The 25,229-nt window shown below is 39.4% G+C and overlaps 1 long non-coding RNA gene across 4 annotated transcripts in view; it reads left to right on the forward strand.

Annotated features, from left to right (window-relative positions):
• LOC307196813 overlaps window positions 1–25,229 on the forward strand; it is a 372,865-nt gene that overhangs the window by 268,306 nt on the left and 79,330 nt on the right. For all 4 annotated transcript variants that reach the window (XR_013831230.1, XR_013831231.1, XR_013831232.1 and 1 more), the window contains exon 4: window positions 2,092–2,168. This is a non-coding gene — a long non-coding RNA (uncharacterized lncRNA). The remainder of the gene's footprint in view (window positions 1–2,091; window positions 2,169–25,229) is intronic.

The raw sequence follows: 25,229 nt of genomic DNA on the forward strand, positions 1-25,229 counted from the left end.
TATAATTCCTGCTCCAGATCTCCCTGTGGGATCAGACTCCCTCACGCACTTTCTCTGGAAAGTCCTCTGTCCATCAACCATGAGCACTCAAATCCCAGTCTCCAGTTTCACTTTGACTTGAGGCATTCGGATAGAAGTGGTAGAAATAGGGCAAGTTGCTCATCAGCCTCTCTAGAGATCAAGACTTGTCCAATTTGGTGCCAAAGTCACACAAACCTGACTTGAAGCCACTGTTGTTTGATCTGAGGCATCTATGGGCCCCTTCAAGAGGATGGATTGAAATTCATTCACTTTTCATTCCATGAGTTTAAGTGTCAAAAAGCCTTGATAAATCGTGATTCTGTTACCAGGAGGGCTAACAATAAGATGGTAAGAATAGCAGCTATCATTATTAAGAACCTAATGTGTGTGGGTGCCAGGCAGTGTGTTACGCAATTTATCTCCATAATTCCCTTAACTCCTAAAACAACCCTGCTAGATGAGTGTGGTGGGGACTGCCGGTGTCCCCAACAAAACGCCCAGCCTGCTGGCCACAGTCACAGAGTTGGAGTGAGGCATCCAGTGAAGGAGCACATTTCCCAAGCCTCTTCCAGCAGGGTGGGACCCATTGCTAAGGGGTGTCTCATGTCAGCTCTTCCCTTTTTGCAAGGAAGCTCCCACTATGAGGACAAGGATAAGGCCCTAGGGAATCACAGAGAACTATGCTGGAGAGAATCTCACTTTCTGCTCTATGTGTTTGAAAAAGTGCATTTTTTTTCTTTTTTTTTTTTACGTAAGATTAAGACATTTCTATATGGTTTGAACCGTTGTGTTTTGGGGATTCCTTTATTACAGTAGCTCTTATTCTCTAACTAATATGGTAAATATTATTATCCCCAGTTAATAAACTAAGACACGGAGGCACAGAGCAGATAGATAACTTTCCCCCACAGCAATATCAGGAGTGAAGATTCGAACCCAGATGTTTCTGCTCAAAAGGCCACTGAGAATTAGTTTGTCAAACAGTTTCAGTTCCCTAGAGAATGGAACCTAAAAAGTCTAGTAAGGCAAAGGGCCAGAAAAAGTCTTAAATGAAGGTGACATCAGAGGGAGATTCTGAGAAGCCAGGTGACAGGGCTCTGTGACCCTGTGGCACTGCCCTGGGTTGGGTGCCCACAGTGAGCACTGGGGTTACTCAGGGAGGAGAGACTATTCCCGACATTTTGTACCGAGTGTAGCCTGTAAGACACCCTAAAGCAGCACTTCTCAAGCTCTGCAGTGCATATCAATCACCTGAGGGTCTTGTTAGAATGCAGATTCCGATTCAGGAAGAGTGGACTGAGGCCTGAGATTCTGCATTTTCATATGCTCTCAGGTGATGCCCATGCTGCTGGTCTGGAGACCACACTTGGAGTAACAAGAATCTGTGAGGTTTTCCATTTCAAGGGTGAGCATCCTAGACTTCAAAGAGCAATTCACCAAGAGCGCCTGGTACTTAAATTAACCAACTCTATTTACACTCTAAATTACAAAACTCTAATTCCCAGAGTGCCTTTCAGAGAAGTGCCTGGCCATCAAGACACCTGGATTGTGCAATTTGAATCACTGGCTCTGTGGATTTTGCTGGTACTGGTCTGCAGGTGATAGGATTTTACAGTTATGAGATGCAGTGGTATGCTGCAGATCAAAATATTTTTCACTTATTTGACTCTAATCTACGGGGAAGGGGTGAAATGGCCAATTGATTATAATTCAGAATATAAAAAGATCGAAGTCCTACAGCACATAGCAACAGTGCTGTCCGCAGAAAAGGAGCAGGAGCTCACGGGAAAATGTTCATGTAGTATATGAGGCATTAAAAATTCTGTTACATTATTCTTGCCACCCAGACTGTAATGAAAATGGGAAACAGCACCAACTTAACCCATTCTCATTACAATCGTTAGATTGTAATCTCATGTTCTCCCTCAAGAGAATGCTAAATGAGATTTTAAACAAAAGAGAGGACAGAGAAGTATGGAGAATAAAGGAGCCAATAGAAATTGGAAACTTAAAAAAAGTGATGCATGGTAGACTTCCCAGTGTTCATTTGAGGCTTTCTCTTTACTTTAGAAACAAGAACAGAGAGCAGAGCATTGCAAAGACCAATTTAAGCCTACGTGGAAAATCCATAACGCAACCCAAACCCGGTAAGTATTTAAAACAAAAAGAAAAATGACAGGCACAAATTTGCTCTTACCCTTCAATAGCTGGGTTCACTTTAGAGAAAAAGACATGAAATTACCAAAAAAAAGAGAAAACACAGGCAAAAAGACAAAAATAACAACAAAACCCTGAGAGGAAGAACCTTGTAAATATCATCCTCTGTACACAGTTCCTGTTTGGGCTCTCTCTTCATTTTTGACACTAGGCATGTGAGAATGCTTAGATCACATGCATATGCTTGCTTTATCCACTTTCATGTTGCTTGCGGGAATGAAGAGTCTTTGAAGGTAACGTGTGAAAAATATATAGGTGGGGGACTTCCCTCGCGGTCCAGTGGTTAAGACTGCACGCTTTCAACGCAAGGGGCACGGGTTTGATCCCTTGTTGGGGAACTAAGATCCCACATACCACGCAGCATGGCCAAAAAAAAGTGTAGTGTGCATGGAAAATACCATGAGAGATACGTCTTCCAGGATTTATGGAAAACCTTGGTATACTAGATGTAGTGGTGAATTTTTCTGAGAAAGCCATACATGCCAATCAACTTTATAAACATTTATTGAGTACTAATTAAGTCCAAAGTATTATGATGGTTACTATACAGGGTCTAGTCTAAATTCATTCATTACTTAATGCATAAAATATTTATAGATCTACTATGGGCCAGACTCTGGAGCTGGGGAAACAGTGTTAAATAGAGAGACAGAATCCTTATTATATCTAGTTGAGTGGTAGAGCGAGGCATTACACAAATAAACAAGTAAATTACTGTATAGCTACAAGTTGTTGTAAGAAATGGAAAATGAAAACAAGATAATAAGAGGACAAAGAGGGAAGATCTAAATGGGTGGGAGGGAAAGGTCTCTCTAAGGAAGTGACATTTAAGGAGGACCCAGCAGGACAAGTAAAACGTGGGCAGAAGAGTGTTCCTGGTGGAGAAGAGCGACTAGTTACCAGCCTCCTCCGTAGAGGAGATAGACGGGTGTACCGCAAGGTCTATTTAGGAAACAGAACCCACTCCAGGTGTTTCAAAACAGGGAGTTTAATCTGAGAAGTAAGTTTCAAATATTTGGAAGCATTGAAAAACCTTAGAGGCAATTGGACTTCAACCCCAAGATTAGCTGCATCATCTCTACGACTGGGGGATAACAGGGAGAAGTAGTGTCCCCAGAGCCCAGAAACAAAGATGTTTTTGGGAGAGCTGAGGGAGAAGTTATTTGGGTGGGGGCTGAAGCCCTGGGGGAGGCTGGGTCACTGCTGTCAATGCCACCTGAAAGCAGGAAGAGACAGGGGGAAATATCCTGGCCTCTCACTTCTTTCTTCCCTCCAAGCTTCAGCAAGTGCCTCTCATTGGCCAAACTTTGCTGGCAGCCAGTTGGCAATGGGAACCAAGCAAATGTAATTTGCAGAGGGGAGGAGAAGTGGGGAGTGGATCTGAGAAGTGAACACCAAAATGCTGATCAATACACAACATGTAAACCAACGATACCTGCTATAGAAAAATATAAAGCAGGTAAAAGGGAGTGCAGAAGGGCTGGGTGTTGGTGGGCACGATTTTGCACAGAATAGTCAGAGGTCACTGTGGTCTGGGGACAGGAATGGAAGAGAACGAAGTGCATGCAGTGACGGAGGGAGCCTCGCTTCTATCTGGGGGAAGGTTTTCCAGGCAGAGAGAAGCAAATACAATGACCCCGAGGCAGGAGCTTGCTTCCGTGTGTTGAGGAACAGCAGGTAGGCAGTGTGGCTGAAGCCCCATGAGCCGTGGGGTCAGAAGGTGAGATCAGAAAAATACAGGGGGAGAGTAAGGCTTAGCAGATCGCATGGGAGTTTCTAGCTATGGTAAGAATTTTATTTATTTTTAACTGAGTGAAGTGGAAAGCCACGGGAGATTTTTGAGCAGAGCAATGGCTTGACCGGATTCAAGTTTTTAAAGCATTGATTTGGCGGTGACATGGGGAGCAGGAGAAGCAGGGAGAACAGTTAGGAGCAGTGGTGTGCTGGCAAATGTTTAACAACTGGCTCTACGAAGAAAAAAACAAGTAAATAAAATACAATTACTAGTTGTTGTAAGAGATGGAAAGGAAAATAGCAGGGAAATAAGAGAAAGACAAAGAGGAGAAATCTGATTAGGATAGGTGGGAGGGAAAGGCCTCTCTGTGGACTTGACATTTAAAGAGAGACCTGACAAGCCAGGTACACATCACAGGTCATCAAGTCTGTTTCTCTGGGTTTGAATGGGACCATCTGTCAGCAAGTCCAGATGTTGGAGAAAATGTACTTAAAGAAAGAAACAAACATCCACTAGGGAAAATATATTCTTCTGTTTCTTTGGTAACATATATTCCAGTATTTACGATGTTCTCAAAGGATTTGTGTCTAACTTGAATCCACCCTTCTGCACTTGAAGCCTTTTCTTTATTATGAGTAGAGAATGGAGAGTAGTTCACTAAGCCCCAAATTTGGTCTCCTTAAGTTATCCACATGCGATTCTTGGGGCTGAACCTTGGTGTAGCTGAACTGCTCTCCCTGCCACGTTAGTCCTTGATGACTGATCCTTTATTTTGGCGAAGTTAGGGAGAATATCGACAAATCTGAATGATGTTGCGAGTCACCTGAGCTGTTGCACCAGCCTGTTCAGAATTTCTTATAGCCTCTGGATACCAGCACTAAATAAGATGCAGAATGAGCCACAAAGGGACCTGCCCTGAGGGTTTTGCAATTCCCACTGTCGAAGCCCAAGGATTCCTGAAGCGAGTGGAGGAAATGAGAAGAAAAACCAGCTGAAACAGTTCATTGAACCTGCTCTGAGTTTATATGTTGTGTTGTTTTGACAGCTTTTTATAAGTGTGTTGCATGGATATGGTAATGGAGATGGAGAAGCAAAGGTGGAAATTGAACAGGCACATAAATACAGAAAAATTACCAACACAGTATATATACACTATTATACAATTATATCAAAGCAATGTTGTATTTCAAGAACATCTCTGCTCTATTTACTGTTTTTCAGGTAAAGAATATAGTTTTAAATGAGAGAGACTTTGAAGGGATAATGAATAAATCTAGGAGTATGCTATTGTTGAGAGCATGTGGTGGTAATTCACAAGAAGGAGGAAAGATTTAGGCTAGTAATATAAATGTGTAACACTGCTAATGCAAGTGTGGCATTAGGCCAGAAAAGGCAAAAAAAAAAAAAAAGAATACAGAAAGAATAGCCTCGGGAAATGATCAAGGTTGTGAATAGAGAAACAATAGTGATTGGTCGTGCTAGATGCCTTTGCTACAGATATATTTTGTAGACGGCTGTTGGTTCGTGCCCATTTTACAGGTCAAAATGTGAACTTATTGTTTACTACAAATCTCATTGTCTTAGTTCTTGGTCCTATGTCATATATTTATATACGTGTGTGTGTGTGTGTGTGTGTATATATTTCTTTTGGTACTTTTTTTGTTTTCTTTTTTAACATCTTTATTGGAATATAATTGCTTTACAATGTTGTGTTACTTTCTGCTATATAAGAAAGTGAATCAACTATACGTATACATATATCCCCATATCCCCTCCCTCTTGCATCTCCCTCCCACCCTCCCATCCCATCCCTCTAGGTGGTCACAAAGCACCGAGCTGATCTTCCTGTGCTATGTGGCTGCTTCCCACAAGCTATCTATTTTACATTTGGTAGTGTATATATGTCCATGCCACTCTCTCACTTTGTCCCAGCTTACCCTTCCCCCTCCCCGTGTCCTCAAGTCTATTCTTTATGTCTGCGTCTTTATTCCTGTCCTACCCCTGGGTTCATCAGAACCATTATTTTTTTAGATTCCAAATATATGTGTTAGCATACAGTATTTGTCTTTCTCTTTCTGACTTACTTCACTGTGTATGACAGACTCTAGGTCCATCCACCTCAATACAAATAACTCAATTTTGTTTCTTTTTATGGCTGAGTAATATTCCATTGTATATATGTGCCACATCTTCTTTATCCATTCATCTGTCGATGGACACTTAGGTTACTTCCATGTCCTGGCTATTGTAAATAGTGCTGCAATGAACATTGTGGTACATGACTCTTTTTGAATTACGGTTTTCTCCAGGTATATGCCCAGAGGTGGAATTGCTTGGTCGTAGGGTAGTTCAATCTTTAGTTTCTTAAGGAACCTCCATACTGTTCTCCGTAGTGGCTGTATCAATTTACATTCCCACCAACAGTGCACGAGGGTTCCCGTTTCTCCACACCCTCTCCAGCATTTATTGTTTGTAGACTTTTTGATGATGGCCATTCTGACCAGTGGAGGTGATACCTCATTGTAGTTTGATTTGTATTTCTCTAATGATTAGTGATGTTGAGCATCCTTTTATGTATTTGTTGGCAATCTGTATATCGTCTTTGAAGAAATGTCTAATTAAGTCTTCTGCCCATTTTTGGATTGGTTCGTTTGTTTTTTTGATTTTGAGCTGCATGAGCTGCTTGTATATTTTGGAGATTAATCCTTTGTCAGTTGCTTCATTTGAAAATATTATCTCCCATTATTAAAAAATCTTTATTGAGGTATAATTGCTTTACAATGCTGTGTTAGTTTCTGCTTTATAACAAAGTGAATCAGTTATACATATCCATATGTTCCCATATCTCTTCGCTCTTGCGTCTCCCTCCCTCCTACTCTCCCTATCCCACCCCTCTAGGTGGTCACAGAGCACTGAGCTGATCTCCCTGTGCTATGCGACTGCTTCCCACTAGCTATCTATTTTGTGTTTGGTAGTGTATATATGTCCATGCCACTCTCTCACTTTGTCACAGCTTACCCTTCCCCCTCCACATATCCTCAAGTCCATTCTCTAGTAGGTTTGTGTCTTTATTCCCGTCTTACCCCTAGGTTCCTCATGACATTTTTTTTTCTTAGATTCCATATATTTGTGTTACCATACAGTATTTGTCTTTCTATTTCTGACTTACTTCACTCTGTATGACAGACTCTAGGTCCATCCACCTCACTACAAATAACTCAATTTTGTTTCTTCTTATGGCTGAGTAATATTCCATTGTATATATGTGCCACATCTTCTTTATCCATTCATGCGATGATGGACACTTAGGTTGCTTCCATGTCCTGGCTATTATAAATAGAGCTGCAATGAACATTTTGGTACATGACTCTTTTTGAATTATGGTTTTCTCAGGGTATATGCCCAGTAGTGGGATTGCTGGGTCATATGGTAGTTCTATTTGTAGTTTTTTAAGGAACCTCCATACTGTTCTCCATAGTGGCTGTACCAATTCACATTCCCACCAGCAATGCAAGAGTGTTCCCTTTTCTCCACACCCTCTCCAGCATTTATTGTTTCTAGATTTTTTGATGATGGCCATTCTGACTGGTGTGAGATGATATCTCATTGTAATTTTGATTTACATTTCTCTAATGATTATTGACGTTGAGCATTCTGTCATGTGTTTGTTGGCAATCCGTATATCTTCTTTGGAGTAATGTCTATTTAGGTCTTCTGCCCATTTTTGGATTGGGTTGTTTGTTTTTTTGTTATTGAGCTGCATGAGCTGCTTGTAAATTTTGGAGATTAATCCTTTGTCAGTTGCTTCATGTGCAAATATTTTCTCCCATTCTGAGGGTTGTCTTTTGGTCTTGTTTATGGTTTCCTTTGCTGTGCCAAAATTTTAAGTTTCATTAGGTCCCATTTGTTTATTTTTGTTTTTATTTCCCTTTCTCTAGGAGGTGGGTCAAAAAGGGTCTTTCTGTGATATATGTCATAGAGTGTTCTGCCTATGTTTTCCTCTAAGAGTTTTATAGTGTCTGGCCTTACATTTAGGTCTTTAATCCATTTTGAGTTTGTTTTTGTGTATGGTGTTAGCGAGTGTTCTAATTTCATTCTTTTACGTGTAGCTGTCCACTTTTCCCAGCACCACTTATCGAAGAGGCTGTCTTTTCTCCATTGTATATTCTTGCCTCCTTTATTAAAGATAAGGTGACCATATGTGCGTGGGTTTATTTCTGGGCTTTCTAACCTGTTCCACTGATCTATCTTTCTGTTTTTGAGCCAGTACCATACCTTCTTGATTACTGTAGCTTTGTAGTATAGTCTGAAGTCAGGAAGCCTGATTCCTCTAGCTCCATTTTTCTTTCTCAAGATTGCTTTGACTATTCGGGGTCTTTTGTGTTTCCATACAAACTGTGAAATTTTTTGTTCTAGTTCTGTGAAAAATGCCATTGGTAGTTTGATAGGGATTGCATTGAATCTGTAGATTGCTTTGGGTAGTAGATTCATTTTCACAATGTTGATTCTTCCAATCCAAGAACATGGTCTATCTCTCCATCTATTTGTATCATCTTTAATTTCTTTCCTCTGTGTCTTATAGTTTTCTGCATACAGGTCTTTTGTCTCCTTAGACAGGTTTATTCCTAGGTATTTCATTCTTTTTGTTGCAGTGGTAAATGGGAGTGTTTCCTTAATTTCTCCTTCAGATTTTTCATCATTAGTGTATAGACATGCAGAAAATTTCTCTGCAATAATTTTGTATCTTTCTACTTTACCAGGGTCACTGATTAGCTCTAATAGTTTTCTGGTAGCATCTTTAGGCTTCTCTATGTATAGTGTCATGTCATCTGCAAACAGTGACAGTTTTAGTTCATCTTTTCCTATTTGGATTCCTTTTTATTTCTTTTTCTTCTTTGATTGCTGTGGCTAAAACTTCCAAAACTATGTTGAATAATAGTGGTGAGAGTGGGCAACCTTGTCTTGTTCCTGATCTTTATGGAAATGGTTTCAGTTTATCACCATTGAGAACTATGTTGGCTGTGGGTTTGTCATATATGGCCTTTATTATGTTGAGGTAAATTCCCTCTATGCCTACTTTTGGATGCTTTTTATCATAAATGGGTGTTGAATTTTGTCAAAAGCTTTTTCTTCATCTATTGAGATGATCATATGGTCTTTCTCTTTCCGTTTGTTAATATGGTGAATCACATTGATTGATTGATTAGCTTATATTGAAGAATCCTTGAATTCCTGGGATAAACCCCATTTATTCATGGTGTATGATCCTTTTAATGTGCTGTTGGATTCTGTTTGCTAGTATTTTGTTGAGGATTTTTGCATCTTTGTTCATCAGTGATATTGGCCTGTAGTTTTCTTTTTTTTTGCCACCTTTGTTTCGTTTTAGTATCAGGGTGATGGTGGCCTCCTAGAATGAGTTTGGGAGTGTTCCTCCCACTGCTGTATTTTGGAAGAGTCTGAGAAGGATAGGTGTTAGCTCTTCTCTAAATGTGTGATAGAATTCACCTGTTAAGCCATCTGGTCCTGGGTTTTTGTTTGTTGGAAGATTTTTAATCACAGTTTCAATTTCAATGCTTGTTATTGTTCTGTTTATATATTCTGTTTTTTCCTGGTTCAGTCTTGGAAGCTTGTGCTTTTCTAAGAATTTGTCCATTTCTTCCAGGTTGTCCATTTTATTGGCATAGAGTTGCTTGTAGTAATCTCTCATGATCTTAAGTATTTCTGGAGTGTCACTTGTTACTTCTCCTTTTTCTTTTCTAATTCTGTTGATTTGAGCCTTCTCCCTTTTTTTCTTGATGAGTCTGGCTAATGGTTTATCAATTTTGTTTATCTTCTCAAAGAACCAGTTTTTAGTTTTATTGATCTGTGCTATTGTTTCTTTCATTTCTTTTTCATATATTTCTGATCTGAGTTTTTTGATTTCTTTCCTTCTGCTAACTTTGGGGTATTTTTGTGCTTCTTTCTCTTATTGCTTTAGGTGTAAGGTTAGGTTGTTTATTTGAGATGTTTCTTATTTCTTGAGGTAGGATTGTATTGCTATAAACTTCCCTCTTAGAACTGCTTTTGCTGCATCCCATAGCTTTTGGGTTGTCATTATTTCATTGTCATTTATTTCTAGGTATGTGTTGATTTCCTCTCTGATTTCCTCAGTGATCTCTTGGTTATTTAGTAGTGTATTGTTTAGCCTCCATGTGTTTGTATTTTTTACAGTTTTTTTCCTGTTATTGATATCTAGTCTTACATCATTGTGGTCAGAAAAGATACTTTATACATTTTCAATTTTCTTAAGTTTACCAAGGCTTGATTTGTAACCTAAGATATGATCTGTCCTGGAGAATGTTCCATGAGCACTTGAGAAGAAAGTGTATTCTGTTGTTTTTGGATGGAATGTCCTATAAATATCAGTTAAGTCTATCTTGTTTAATGTGTTATTTAAGGCCTGTGTTTCCTTATTTATTTTCATTTTGGAATATCTGTCTGTTGGTGAAAGTGGGGTGTTAAAGTCTCCTTCTATTTTTGTATTACTGTCGATTTCCTCTTTTATGGCTGTTCGCATTTGCCTTATGTACTGAGGTGCTCCTAGGTTGGGTTCATAAATTTTTACAATTGTTGTATCTTCCTCTTGGATTGATCCCTTGATCATTATGTAGTGTCCTTCTTTGTCTCTTATAATAGTCTTTATTTTAAAGTCTATTCTGTCTGATACAAGAATTGCTACTCCAGCTTTCTTTTGAATTCCACTTGCATGGAATATCTTTTTCCATCTCCTCACTTTCAGTCTGTATGTGTCCCTAGGTCTGAAGTGCGTCTCTTGTAGACAGCATATGTAAGGGTCTTGTTTTTGTATCCATTCAGCCAGTCAGTGTCTTTTGGTTGGAGCATTTAATCTATTTACATTTAAGGTAGTTATCGATAGGTATGTTCCTATTACCATTTTCTTAATTGTTTTGCGTTTGTTTTGTAGGTCTTTCCTTCTCTTGTGTTTCCTGCCTAGAGAAGTTCCTTTAGCATTTGTTGTAAAGCTGGTTTAGTGGTGCTAAATTCTATTAGCTTTTACTTGTCTCTAAAGGTTTTAATTTTTCCATCGAATCTGAATGAGAGCCTTGCTGGGAGAGTAATCTTGGTTGTAGGTTTTTCTCTTTCACCACTTTAAATATGTCCTGCCACTCCCTTCTGGCTTGCAGAGTTTCTGCTGAAAGATCAGCTGTTAACCCTACGGGAATTCCCTTGTATGTTATTTGTTGCTTTTCTCTTCTGCGTTTAATATTTTTTCTTTGTATTTAATTTTTGATAGTTTGATTAATATGTGTCTTGTCATGTTTTTCCTTGGATTTATCCTGTGTGGGACTCTCTGTCTTCCTGGACTTGACTGACTATTTCCTTTCCTATATTAGGGAAGTTTTCAACTATAATCTCTTCAAATATTTTCTCAGTCCTTTGCTTTTTCTCTTCTTCTTATGGGACCCCTAGAAGTTGAATGGTGGTTCATTTAATGTTGTCCCAGAGGTCTCTGAGACTGTCCTCAATTCTTTTCATTTTTTTTTCTTTATTCTGCTCTGCAGTGTTTATTTCCACTGTTTTGTCTTCCAGGTCACTTATCTGTTCTTCTACCTAAGTTATTCTGCTATTGAGTCCTTCTACGAATTTTTAATTTCATTTATTGTGTTGTTCGTCATTGTTTGTTTGCTCTTTAGTTCTTCGAGGTCCTTGTTACACGTTTCTTGTATTTTCTCCATTCTATTTCCAAGATTTTAGATCGTCTTTACTGTCATTATTCTGAATTCTTGTTCAGGTAGACTGCCTATTTCCTTTTCATTTGTTTGGTCTGGTGGGTTTTTACTTTGCTCCTTCATCTGCTGCGTATTTCTGTGTCTTCTCATTTTGCTTAACTTACTGTGTTTTGGGTCTCCTGTTCACAGGCTGCAGGTTTGTAGTTCCCACTGTTTTTGGTGTATGCCCCCAGTGGGTAAGGTTTGTTTAGTGTAGGCTTCCTGGTGGAGGGGACTGGTGCCTGTGTTCTGGTGGATGAGGCTTGATATTTTCCTTCTGGTGGGCAGAACCACATCTGGTCATGTGTTTTGTGGTGTCTGTGAACTTATTTTGATTTTAGGCAGCCTCTCTGCTAGTGGGTGGGGTTGTGCTCCTGTCTTGCTAGTTGTTTGGCATGGGGTATCCAGCACTGGAGCTTGCTGCTTGTTGAGTGGAGCTAGGTCTTACTGTTGAGATGGAGATCCCTGGGAGAGCTCTCACCGATGTGTATTACATAGGGCTGGGAGGTCTCTGGTGGTCCAGTGTCGTGAACTCAGGTCTCCCACCTCAGAGGTTCAAGCCTGACACCCGGCTGCAGCACCAAGACCCTGTCAGCCACACGGCTCAGAAGAAAAGGGAGAAAGAAAGACAGAAAAATTAAAAAAAATAAAGGTATTAAAATAAAAAAAATATTTATTAAAGTAAAAAAATTTAAAAAATAATTAAAAAGAGAGAAGAGAGCAACCAAACCCATAAACAAACCCACCAATTATAGCTAGTGCTATAAACTATACTAAGATAAACATAAAAATCAGAAGGTAGTCAGTCGCATACAGCAAACCCCAAGTCTACAGTTGCTCCTAAAGTATGCCTCCTCAATTTTGGGATGCTTCATTGTCTTTTCAGGTATCCCACAGATGCAGGTACATCAAGTTGCTTGTGGAGATTTAGTCCGCTGCTCCTGAGGCTGCTGGGAGAGATTTCCCTTTATCTTCTTTGTTCGCACAGTTCCTGGGGTTCAGCTTTGGATTTGTCCCTGCCTGCATGTCGGTCACCCTCTGGCATCTGTTCTTCACCCAGGCAGGAGGGTGTTAAAGGAGCGGCTGATTAGGGGGCTCTGGGTCACTCAGGCTTGGGGGAAGGAGGGGTACGGAATGCAGGGCGAGCCTGCGGCGGCAGAGACTGGCATGGTTTTGCAACAGCCTGAGGTGTGCTGTGTGTTCTCCTGGGGAAGTTGTCCCTGGATCACAGGACCCTGGCAGTGGCGGGCTGCACAGGCTCCCAGGAGGGGAGGTGTGGATAGTGACCTGTGCTTGCACACAGGCTTCTTGGTGGCTGCAGCAGCAGCCTTAGTGTTTCATGCCCACCACTGGTGTCCGCCATCACTGGTGTCCACAGTCACTGGTGTCCGTGCTGATAGCCACGGCTCACGCCCATCTCTGAAGCTCGTTTAGGCTGGTTCTGAATCTCCTCTCCTCACGCACCCCAAAACAATTGTTTCTTGACTCTTAGGCAGTTCCAGACTTTTCCCCAGACTCCCTCCTGGTTAGCTGTGGTGCGCTAGCCCCCTTCAGGCTGTGTTCACACAGCCAACCCCAGTCCTCTCCTTGGCATCTGACCTCCGATGCCTGAGCCTCAGCTCTCAGCCCCCACCCGCCCTGGCAGGTGAGCAGACAAGTCTCTCAGGCTGGTGAATGCTGGTCGGCACCGATCCTCTGTGTAGGAATCTCTCCACTTTGCCCTCTGCACCCCTGTTGCTGCACTCTCCTCCATGGCTCCGAAGCTTCCCCCCACCCACCCCCCATTTACACCAGTGAAGGGGCTTCCTAGTGTGTGGAAACTTTTCCTCCTTCAAAGCTCCCTCCCAGAGGTGCAGGTCCCATCCCTATTTTTTTGTCCCTGTTTTTTTTTTTCTTTTGCCCCACCCAAGTACATGGGGAGTTTCTTGCCTTTTGGGAAGTCTGAGGTCTTCTGCTGGCATTCAGTAGGTGTTCTGTAGGAGCTGTTCCACATGTAGATGTATTTCTGATGTGTTTGTGGGGAGGAAGGTGATCTCCATGACTTATTCCTCCGCCATCTTGAAGGTCCTCTTCTATATATTTTTTTGAATGTCGATTTTCTACTAATAAAGACTGGTACAGAAGCTGGGCAAATGCTCCAGAATAACTTTTTACACTCGTGATGAACTGTAATATAATATGTCTTAGAGAAGAGAGAAGGAAAGTTTGCTAACAGTCTTTAAAATTATACTGAAGACTTTTATGCAAAGAGTGGTGATAATATATTATTATGTAAATACACACACATGCAGTCTTATTGAAGACACAAACACACACAAAAAAACTCAATAAATGTGCTGCAGAGAAACATTATTGACATTGAGGGTAGTTCAGTATTGGAATAGACTACTAAAGAAAGCTGTAGAAAGAGTTTTGGAGATCTTTAGATATAATTTTAAAATTGAATATTAAAATAAGACAAATATCTAGAAGAAGGCAGGGTTTTTACTGCTTAGACATGAATTTTTTGACCTTGACAAGAAACCGGACTCTTCAGGTTTGATGAGTTATTCCTACCTCATCAGTATTTTTTTGCCTGAAAATCACCAAGCATTCATTTTATTTTCATAAACAAAGCAGCTTTTTGAAAATGTAAGCCTCCATTTGTACACTCAGGTATTTCTCTCCATATGCCAAGCCCATTCCAGTGCCAGCATGATTGGTAGTTAGCATGTGCCCTAATTATGCGTCCCCTACTAACTCCTTATCCCTTAGGTCTCAGATCAACTGTCACTTCCTCAGGGAAGTCTTTCCCTTAATTAGATGCTCCCTACCCCAATCCCCATTATACTGTCTCAGAAAATCCAGGTTATTTTAAAAATTGCTACTACGTGTTTATTTGTTTATCATTTATCTCCCCCACAGGCTGTGAGCTCCATTAGGACAGGGACCATGCCTCTTATGCCCCTGCTGCATACATCATGCTTAAGAATAAGGCCTGACTCATACTAGGCACTCAATAAATATTTGTTGAATGGCTGAGTATAACCATTTAAAAAATTGTTGATATTAATGAGAATAATTGGTGTTATAAGAAAGACCAAAGATTCAAGCCCTAAAACCCCTTAAACACAAAGGCAAGGACACTCACATACAATTTTCCAGCAAAAGAAAACAATAACACTTTTTAAAATATAAAATTATTTATCAAAATATGCTTGAGAGCAGTGTGAGGACTGAGCGTATATCCTGAAGGCAATGAATTTTTCTCAGATCAGCTTTCCTGTCTCCTTTTTCTTGTCTGAGTTTGGCTGCCTAGACTCTGATATAACTGAAAAACTCAGTCTGGCACATCTAGTAATTTACAATGTCTTTTTTCCTACTCTGTATTTTCCATTCATTTTACTGCCCAAGATGAATTGTTATTTGCTCTTTTATTTGGGCAGCTCAAAGTGGCCACTCTTACTAGCTACTAAAGATTACTTAATATGGCCATTTCACACCATGTTATTACCCTGTGGAGTCTTTGGTTCACCTTTCATTCTTCAAGGTTAGTGAGTAGCGCGTGGGTGTGGAATGCTCATAGCCTTGGCTAGTGGATTCTTTTCTAGTTGTTGAGTAACAGAAGCCCCTCTGCTCTCAGATGCTTGTTGTTTAGCTGAGTGAGTCCAAGAGGCTGCCTTCAGGCCTGGTGCTTGGTGAGAAACCCAGAGGAATATTGTTACTCTGAGGGTCAAGGTCATTAGGGCTCTGTGTGAGGATTGATGAAGAAGGGAGGAGCACATCTTGTACTTCACGCTTCTGAAAATACCCTATAAACCCCTTCATATTTCTCCATGTTCCTGATTAAAGCAAATGACAAGCAAAACAAAGTAAGAGTGGTTGTCGGTGTGTTTGTGTGTGAGGTGCAGAGGTCTTCTGAAGACTGGAGGTGAAGAGGGGCTTCGTGGTTAAAAGCTTAATGTTGTCTTAGACAACTCAATGGATGAACTTCTCCTTAGTCCTCATTAGAGGACCTGCTTTATAAATTGCTGCTCCATAAACTATTATTGAAAGAATAAGTGACAGTGGGTCTACGATCATGGAAGTGGTAGAACCGAAAGCACCATCATTGGAAAAGACTTGGCCATAGTTAAAAGTAAGTTATGTGCAGAATTAGGCTTAAATAATAGAGTTGGAATTTTTAAGGAAAGCTATGAGAAATCATTCAGCAAGTTTGACCAGTTTAAGCTGGCGGATTCTGACCAAATGAAATCTCTCCTTTCCAGCTTCCCTCTGCCCACACTTGTAAACTGTTTGTTCTAAATTATTTAGACATTGTCTCAACATCCATCTCACATGTTTGTGTAGACATATCCATAAAGAGTTATATAAGCAGTATTATTATCATAACTATTGTTATCATTAGCTGTTTCATTTCTTATCATTTTCCTTGTGGCTTATTGAGGGTCTTCTGAGGGCTGTCAAAGAGCTTGAAAAAATAAGAATTGTACTTGTAGATATTTATTTTCATTGTATTATTTAGAACTCTACCTTAGGGAATCCTGCTAATTCCCAGTTTACTAATCCACAAAAAACCTTAAATTCTCACCCTGCTCCTCTGTAAGATTTAATAACAACAAGATGGAGTGAAGGCTCTTATTATTAAAACTATATTACTCATATAAAATATTCGTGAGCGCTCCTATGCTGTGGTGTATGATCATAAATAATTAAAGCTGAGCTACACTTGTCAGAGGAACTGAAGCGAAGATACACTCCTCTGTTTGCAGACACTCTATAGGCAATGACTTCCTCATTAATGCAGCAATTCACTAAGGATTGCCATAGTTAATGGGCATTAGCAAAGTGCTAGCATGCCCATATTCTTGTTTTGAGAGGCTATCCGATATTCAAAGTGATAGGCCTTTTGAATGATACTTACTGAAAGTGTCCAACTCTTAAGTTTCTTTTCAAATTAAATCCTCAGGAGTCACATTTTCGAAGGTGTCACTATAAGACTTCCTATAGGGGTTAAACAATTTTAGAGAATATAAGAGTTTTTGAGTCTAATTTTCCCTGGATTCTTTGCCTTCTTTCACTCTTATGAAGAGTGATGACCTTTATAAAATTACTTCAGATTTGTGCTCTGTAGACCAAGATGCTGCGTATCTGTTCATATAATTGTACTGTGCTAAAAACTCAGAAGATGTTTATTCAATATTTGATCAAACTAAGTAGAGTGGGCAAGCACTTGTACAACAGAAAAAATTATTAGTTATAAAAAGAAAATTGTTATAGCTTCAAATTAGGTCAATTAAAATGATGACCCATTTCTAGAAAATTTAGTTCATTCATTCATTCACTCAACAAATATCCACTGAGTATTTACCCTGTGCCAGGAACTGTGTAAGATGGTGTATGAGATAGGCCAGGTTCCTACTCTCAATGAATTTACAGTTTAGCAGATACAAGTATTGTCTTCAACTATATGAATGCTTTTATTTGACTGTTACTAAGTTACAGGCAATTTCATGTGCTTCAACCTAATACAAAGAAAACATGTTATAGGAGCACATAGGAAGAAAGCTAATATAGTTTCAGGATCAGACAATGCCTCCTTGAGGAAATGACATTTGAGCTGGTAGGATTAGGATGAGTAAGAATAAGCTAGATGAAGCAGGAAATGACCCAGCAGTGGCAATAGGATGTGTTAAAGCTCAGAAGCAAGTGAGAGCCTGACTGTCTTGGAAACACCAGTTTGGAGTATAGAAGGGAAAGGAATGAGAGGAGTGTGGAGAGGTAGGCAGGGCCAGATGGTGGAGGGACATGTAAGTCATGTTGTTCAAACTGCATTAATAGCTAGGGAACAGTTTGAAGCAAACTGATCAGATATGCACTGTTGGAAGTTACTCTTGCTGCAATATAAAAAGGGATGAGAGGGAGGCAGGTCAGGAGGAAGAGTGACTAGTTAAGGGGCTGGGAGATGGTGCAAGTTTAGTCGATTGGTTACAGATTGGTTACAATGAGGATGGAGAGCAAAGGACATTTGAGAGCTAGAACTGACAGGACTTGGTGACCCAATGAATGTGTAGAGTAAAAGAGAAAGGAGTTAAGGAGGAACCGTGGCTTCCTGGTTTAATGGTGATGCCATTTATGGAGATAAAGGACCCTGAAGGAGGAGTAGACTGGGGGGCATTGTTGAGATGTTCAGTACAGGTTTGAAAGTATTGATGTTATTTAATTCTTGGGGGTCCTTGGGAGACATTGAAGTAGAGAAGTCTAGTAGCAGTTAGTTACACAGATTTGGAACTCAGGAAGAGAGTACAATCTGGACAGGTGGTGAAGATTTAAGAGTCACCTATAACTAGATGGCAGTTGAAGCTAGGAGAGCCAGTCAGACTTCCCAGGGGGAATATAAAATGTGAGAAGAGAAGGAACAGATGGAAGAAAAAGAGGCTATAATAGGGGCTAGAGGGGAAGGAGAGAAACTGAGGTGGGGCAGAGGCAGGAATTTGGTGTTGGAAAATAGATGAAATTCAGTAGTTTGAAAAGTAAAAGCTAAAGGTGCTGAGAGGTTAAGAAAATAAGGACTGACATTATAAATTGTAAAATTAATTGTAGAATTAGGTAATGAAATGTGTGACTGACTCAGATAAAAAGAAATTTATTAGAACCCAATTCAGATTACAGGTCAACAAAAGCATTACGGTAGATTTAATTTCTTCAGATTTCCAGTTTTTCTATCCATTTGTTTTTTACTAATCCCTAAGTACTGAGTGACAATAAATCATGTAACAAGAAATCATTCACTACATATGTTTGGACTCCAATCAATGTTGTCTTCAGTTTGGTAGGTCGTTGGATGACCGTATGATATCTGGTTTGCCTGGGACAATCCCATCATGTTATTCCATTGTATTTATTAATTAATACATGTTATCCTATTATATTTATTAATAATAACTCCTTTTACTCTAAAAAGGGTCCAAATTTTGACAAGAAATGAAATGTTGTTCCAAGCCACATATACACTGCTTCTGTGTCTTTCAAAAATTCAGCTCTCACTGCTCGGGTGGGAAGGTGTTCAATTCATACCTAACTCCACAGCTAATTATGAGAAAATCATAGGAGACACATTCATGGATCTTTTCTTAATGAAAACACAGTCATAAGTAATGTATAAAGGAAAAGACCATTTTCAGCTTGAATGACTAATGTTCAATCCAGAATAATCAATATTTATTGAACATCTATTATGGGTTAGGCACCACATTCAGATTCTCAAGTTTCTTGATCATACTAGCAGTTATTTTTCAGTACTTTGATTCAGTCTGTAATAGTTGGTCCTGATTTTTTTTTTTTTTTTTTTTTGCGGTACGCGGGCCTCTCACTGTTGTGGCCTCTCCCGTTGCGGAGCACAGGCTCCGGACGCGCAGGCTTAGCGGCCATGGCTCACGGGCTCAGCCTCTCCGTGGCCTGTGGGATCTTCCCGGACCGGGGCACGAACCCATGTCCCCTGCATCGGCAGGCGGACTCTCAGCCACTGCACCACCAGGAAAGCCCTGGTCCTGATTTTTATTGCCTCTATCTTATTTGGATTTTCTTTCCCTTTCCTCCTTTAATTATTAGAAATAGAATCTGCCTTATTATGTATGAACATCAGTGTTCTACTTAGATTCTATTTATGCTACCTAGCAGAAGGCAATTTGATGTCTAGTCTATGAGGCATCACGCTAAAGATGTTTACATCTATAAAATCTAGAAAGTAGAGAGCTTCTAGAATAGAAGAAGGGACATTCCCCTCAGCATATTGGAAGCAACGAATGGATCAATAAAATGGGTGGAGGAGTTAGGAGAAGCTAGTAGGAGCACAGGAAAGTGAGGGCAGATCTGTTCCCCAACAGCCTTCCCCTCCCTGTCCACCCAGCCACAGCTGGTGATAGAGGCCAAGTCCCAAGGGAGGCCTGGCGGGTCTACTGCAGGCACAGAAAGAACATTGAGATGCAAAAGCCTTTTAGTCTCCGGAAGAGACAAGAATTTTAATAACAGAGAGAATTGGCCATGGGCCAAATAAGGAAGGACTTTACAGGAATTTGGTCTAGAACCAAGGCAAAGACGAACAATAAAAGACTAAAGAATGGAGCTGGCAGGGGCAAGTCTGATGGTCCCTGGCCAACTGTTTGGAGGAACAGGACTAGGCTCCATCCAACACTGGGAGACCAAGGGCACAGGTTTCAGACCTTTAGGATCTTGTCCCATCAGTACAATTGTTTGATATCATATATGCTCAGTCACATATGCTCAAATACATATATGGTTATTTAATTGTTTATAAGTTATCTGTACCACAATAATAATATAGCGTATAAAATAAAACACACACACAAATATAGACTTTTAAAAAAAAGATAAACTAAATGTAAAAAGAAGTTCTAATATTTTCCTCTTGTATCCCAGTGGATTATCTTGGAGACCAACCAGTATCCTAGGAGGGGCAGAGAGACTAGATCAGAAGAGGTGCCAGGATACTGCCCTAAGGCAACTCTTAGGAATTTTCAGGAGAATCCCTGTTGGGCTTGGTCTTTGAAAAGAGAACAATAATTTCTATTTCCAACTCCTGCTGATTTCTTATTAGGCTGGCTGACTGACTTTAATATGCTCTTTCCAGTTGACAGTCTTTGGGAGCTATGAAGGGTGGGTTAGTTAATAGGGAGGGCAACACTGTAAGTTGTGTGTGTTGGGATAAGCATAGAAGCGGGAGGGATTTGGTGTGAGTGAATTAAAGATGATTCATAGACCAGAAAAGAATCTAATGGAGGCTTGTGTTCTCATGAGAGAGTGTGTCATGAACTAGTAAAGTCTCTTCCTCTTCTTGTTGCCGTGGGGATTGAGAAGAATGGGGTGCTCATGTTCTTTTTATTCTTCTAGAAAATAATTAAAGATAAAGAAGGAATCTATTAGAGTCTGTTGAAAAGGCAAATAATAACCTTTTGTAACCAGCTTTCATTGGTGTCTATCTGAGATCCAGGCTGTGGCCATCTCATAAATAGAGGAGCTAGGATGACCAGATAGAAGTTTTCCTCCTTTAGAGTCCTAATGTATCTCTACTATGTCCTTTTCAAAGAAAAGACTACTTTTAGTTCCAGGGTTGCTGGTTAGTTTTTTTTTTCCAGAATGTGGTCTAATCTCGCACCTTTTGCCACTCTCATCTTCACCTAATTTTTTGTTCAAATATATGCTTGTTCACTCCATTCATTTATTTACATATTTATTCACTTTATTCTTTCACTCAGCATCTATAGAATACTTACTATATTCTAGGAACTGGGGCTATCCATGAGTGTCTAAGTAGGAAGGAAGCTATGTCATTCTAAGTATAAAGCCTTGTGAGGTGTCTTTCCAACTAGAGAGGATTTTTCTAGGAACACCCTACTAATCAACTTAATTTTCTTCCTATTGGATTTTGAATTTAAAACTTACATAAAAACAAATTTGCACCAAATTGTTTACTATATTTACTATTCTTGGTCTCATTTTTGACCTCAGGTATAAAAGGTTCATGCAGGACTGCTCTTTGTTTTACTTATTTTTCACCTTTATTTCTTTATTTGATTCCCATTCCCCTGCTCCTCTTTGCTGTGCAAACTCACTCTAATATGTTTGATATATACCTTTGAATGTGTGATATGCATATTGTAAAATAGGAGGTGTGGCTCGTGTTTTTCATTTACATAAATGGTGTTATACTATAGACTTCGCTCTTTTAAATATTTTTCACTCAGTCCTTTATTGTTGCTCTTTTTTTACATCTTTTCATGTTTCTGTATGTATATCTAGTTTGTTGCCTCTAAATGTTTCATAGAATTCTATAGTGCAACCACCATGTTTTGCTTATGTTTTTCTCTAATAACATAGACCTGGTTTACTGCTAGTCTGTACTACCATAAAAAACACTGTGATGAGTATCCTTGTTCATGTAACTTCATAGGCCTGTGTGAGAGAGAGTTTCTACTGGATTGCTGTGTCATGGGGTATATGTTTACTTAATTTTGTTAAGTATGATGAATTGTTTGCAGAAAATCTGTTCTTATTTTTATTCCTATCAGTAGTATACAGTGGTTCCTGTTTCCCCACATCTCTGACAACCTGATGTGTAAGAGGTAACTAATTGTTTAAGTTTGTATTTATTCGATTATTAGTGAATCTGTATATCTTTTTCTGCACTTGCGTAATGGATGCTGTGATGGTATTGCCCAGATCCTCCTTCAGGAATGGACTTATTCTTCCATCTGGGAAATCTCCTAGCTGATGGCTCTCAGCTGTCAGCCTTCTCCAGGAATTACCCTTGGGAAAAGAGAGCTGCCTTGTCCAAGTTTATGTGCCTTTTCCAGAAGTAGTCTATATGTAATAACCAGTTTATTTGAGGATATAGGCCCAGCTGCTTCACCCTAACATGGGGCAATTCAGAAGGACAGCCAACCTACAGAGTTCTCTGTGGGCTCAGATGAAGCCTTTGTTGAGGCTGCATTGCAGCCCATTTTCTCCATTTGTACAATCCTGCTTCCTTCTTTTCCTTCACATGTGCTGATCTTGAGAACATTCTCTAATAATCTTTCTTCATTCGAATCTCCATCTTGGAATCTGTCTTCTTGGGAACACAATCTGCTACAGTTGGTACCAAGTATGGTGTGGTTTGAGAGAGTACAGGCTGAGAGAGGAATCTAGGGATGGATCACCCTCCAGCCAACTGGCAGTGTGGACCCCACACTGGTGGTAGGTTGATCAGGGCTAGCCTGATTCTGCAAAAGGTAGCAGTGAAATTGTTAAAAATTTCATTAGTCACCAACTAAGATGGTGTACTAATGAAAAGAAATGCACTAGTGGGTGCAACGTATTCACCATTTCATAAATATGGGGCAAATGATAATATGAACAATGAAATTAGATGGCTATTGCTAGGGGAAATCGGTGCTTTAGAAAAAAATAATGAATGGTTGAGACTTATTAATCAACAACTGAAGGCTAGGTAGGAAATCAAGAAGGCATTTTTGGCTGCTGGAGAGCAGAAAAAAGCCAAAGTCTAGACCAGAATTCAAACATAAGAGCAGGAAAACCCCAAAGTTTTAATCCTCAACCTAGACAGGTCTACTGTGCCAAGACCAGGGCACAAATTGGGAAAGAATGAGACCCTGAAATATCTTGGTTGATGAACTTGAGAATCTTGAAGTGGCCCACTCTTTAAGGGTTTCGGCTAGTACTCTCTTTAACTGGCAAAATAGGTAACAGGAACTGGGCTCATGGAGAGTAATAAGGGTGATAGGATCTCAAAATAATAAAGGCATGAGATGCCTGGGTCAGAGATATTTAACCATCAGAAGCAAGTCAGACATGATTACTGTAATGATTGACAGACCATAGTGGCAGTCAGAGAGTTGGCAAAACCCGGTATTGGTTCCCTTTTCTGTGTGGTAAGAACTATCATACTGGAGAATGTCAAGCTCTGAAACTGCTCCCACCCCATTTAAATAATAATTAAATAAAAAATGCAACCCTGGGGGTTAGGGGATGGCAGAAATTCATGTCTTGATTAAGGACCTGAACAATTCAGAGGTGGTCCCTATCATATCTCCATTTAATTCACAAGTCTGGCACCTACAAAAGCCAGATGGAACCTGAAGGATGACAATAGACTACTGCACGTGCAACCAAGTGTAGCCTGATTGCATCTGCAGTGCCACATCTGGTGTCTTTTCTAGAGCAGATTAAGATGACCTCAGGAGTGTAGGATGCAGCCTTTGATCTGGTGATGCACTCCTTTTCACCTCAATCAGAAAGGAGGATCAGAAACCATTTGCATTTACTTGGAGCAGAAAACAATATTTGTTTACAGTCTACAGTCTGTAAATGACAAATGTTAATAGTCCATCCCTTTGTCATAGTTTGTACAGACCTGAACTGTCTGGATGTCCTACAGAATACATTGGTATTATGCTAACTTGACTCTATGTTGGAAGCCATGGTAAGACATGTGGTTAAGAGAGTATGAGATAAACACTCTGAAGATTCAAAGACTAGCCACATTGGCAAAATTTCAGGCATCCAGTGGTATATCCATTAACTTCGTTTACAGTGTTCTTTATTTGTTAGACATCTAGATATTTTTTATGCTTTGGGCATGTATTTTAAGAAGTCTTTTACTACCTCTAAATTTCAAGCATGTTCTGTACATTTTCTTCTATTATCTTTATAGTTCTACCTTTCTTCTTTAGATCTTTATTCCATTTGGCATCCACGTTGAATATGGTGTTTGCAGAAATTCAAGATTATTTTTCTATATAGAGTTATAGAGTGCATGTGTTTTTCCTATATTATTTTCTAAACAATACGTATTTTTCCTATTTTTTGAGACCTTTATGTTCTATTGATCAATTTTCTTTTACTGTTATATTGTTTTTTCTTATGAAAGCTTTTTAGATAAATTACTTTAAGATAGAACATGCTCCTTTTACCTCGATCCTCTTATTCAAGATTGACTTGGCTATTTGTTGTATCCACAACATTTTTGGATAAATTTGTAGAGTTCCAAAAAATTTCTGCTGGAAATTTTTATTTGGAATTGCAGTGCACATGGAGGTTAATTAGAGAGGATTGACATCTTTACTGTTAAATCGTTCCATCGGTGAACATGGTATAACATTTATTTAGATTATTAAACTACTTTTCAATTGTGGTTGAACTGAGACTCCTTATCTTGTGGTGCTTCCATTATTCCCTGTTATTTGCTTATCAAGGCAGACTTAGGAGATATAAGCAGACTTAGAAACCTACATTGTTCATCTAATACTTGTTCTAGAAATAATAAATAAATAAATACTCTCCTACAGTTAAGACCTATTCTGTAGTTAAGAAAAGAAGAACAATTAATAAATGGAAAAAGACTATAAGAAAATGGCTTTTCAAAAACAGATAAAAATGTTCTTAAATATAAGAAAAGGTGCTCAATTTCACCCATAATTGGAAAAATGCAAATAAGAAAAATAACGATATAGCACTACTTTACCCACCAAACTGTCAAGTTTCAAAAGTTTGATAGTAATCTGTACTAACATGGTGTGGGGAAGCAAGTGTCCACGTGGATTGTTGGCAGGATTCCAGACTGATGCAGACTCTTTGAAGGGAAATTTCTCAGTGTATTTCAAAATTAAAAATACACATAACATTTGAACTTGCAGTTCTATTGGTAGACATTTGTCCTTCAGGTGTATTTATATATCTGTGCAAAGTTGTATGAAAAAGGCTATTCATTACAGCATTATTGATGTAGTGAAAGGCTGGAACAAACTAAATGCTCATCAGTAGATATGGCTAAAAAATTATTTGTACATCCATTCAACAAAAAATTATTCAGGCTTTGAACATAATGAGGTATATATTTTTCCTGTGATATGGAATAATTGTGAAGACTTTTAAGTGGAAAATGCACAATGCAAAATATATACAAAGTATATCTCAACTGTACAAAGCAT

Source organism: Stenella coeruleoalba (assembly GCF_951394435.1).
Source record: "Stenella coeruleoalba genome assembly, chromosome: 14".
Classification (NCBI taxonomy): domain Eukaryota; kingdom Metazoa; phylum Chordata; class Mammalia; order Artiodactyla; family Delphinidae; genus Stenella; species Stenella coeruleoalba.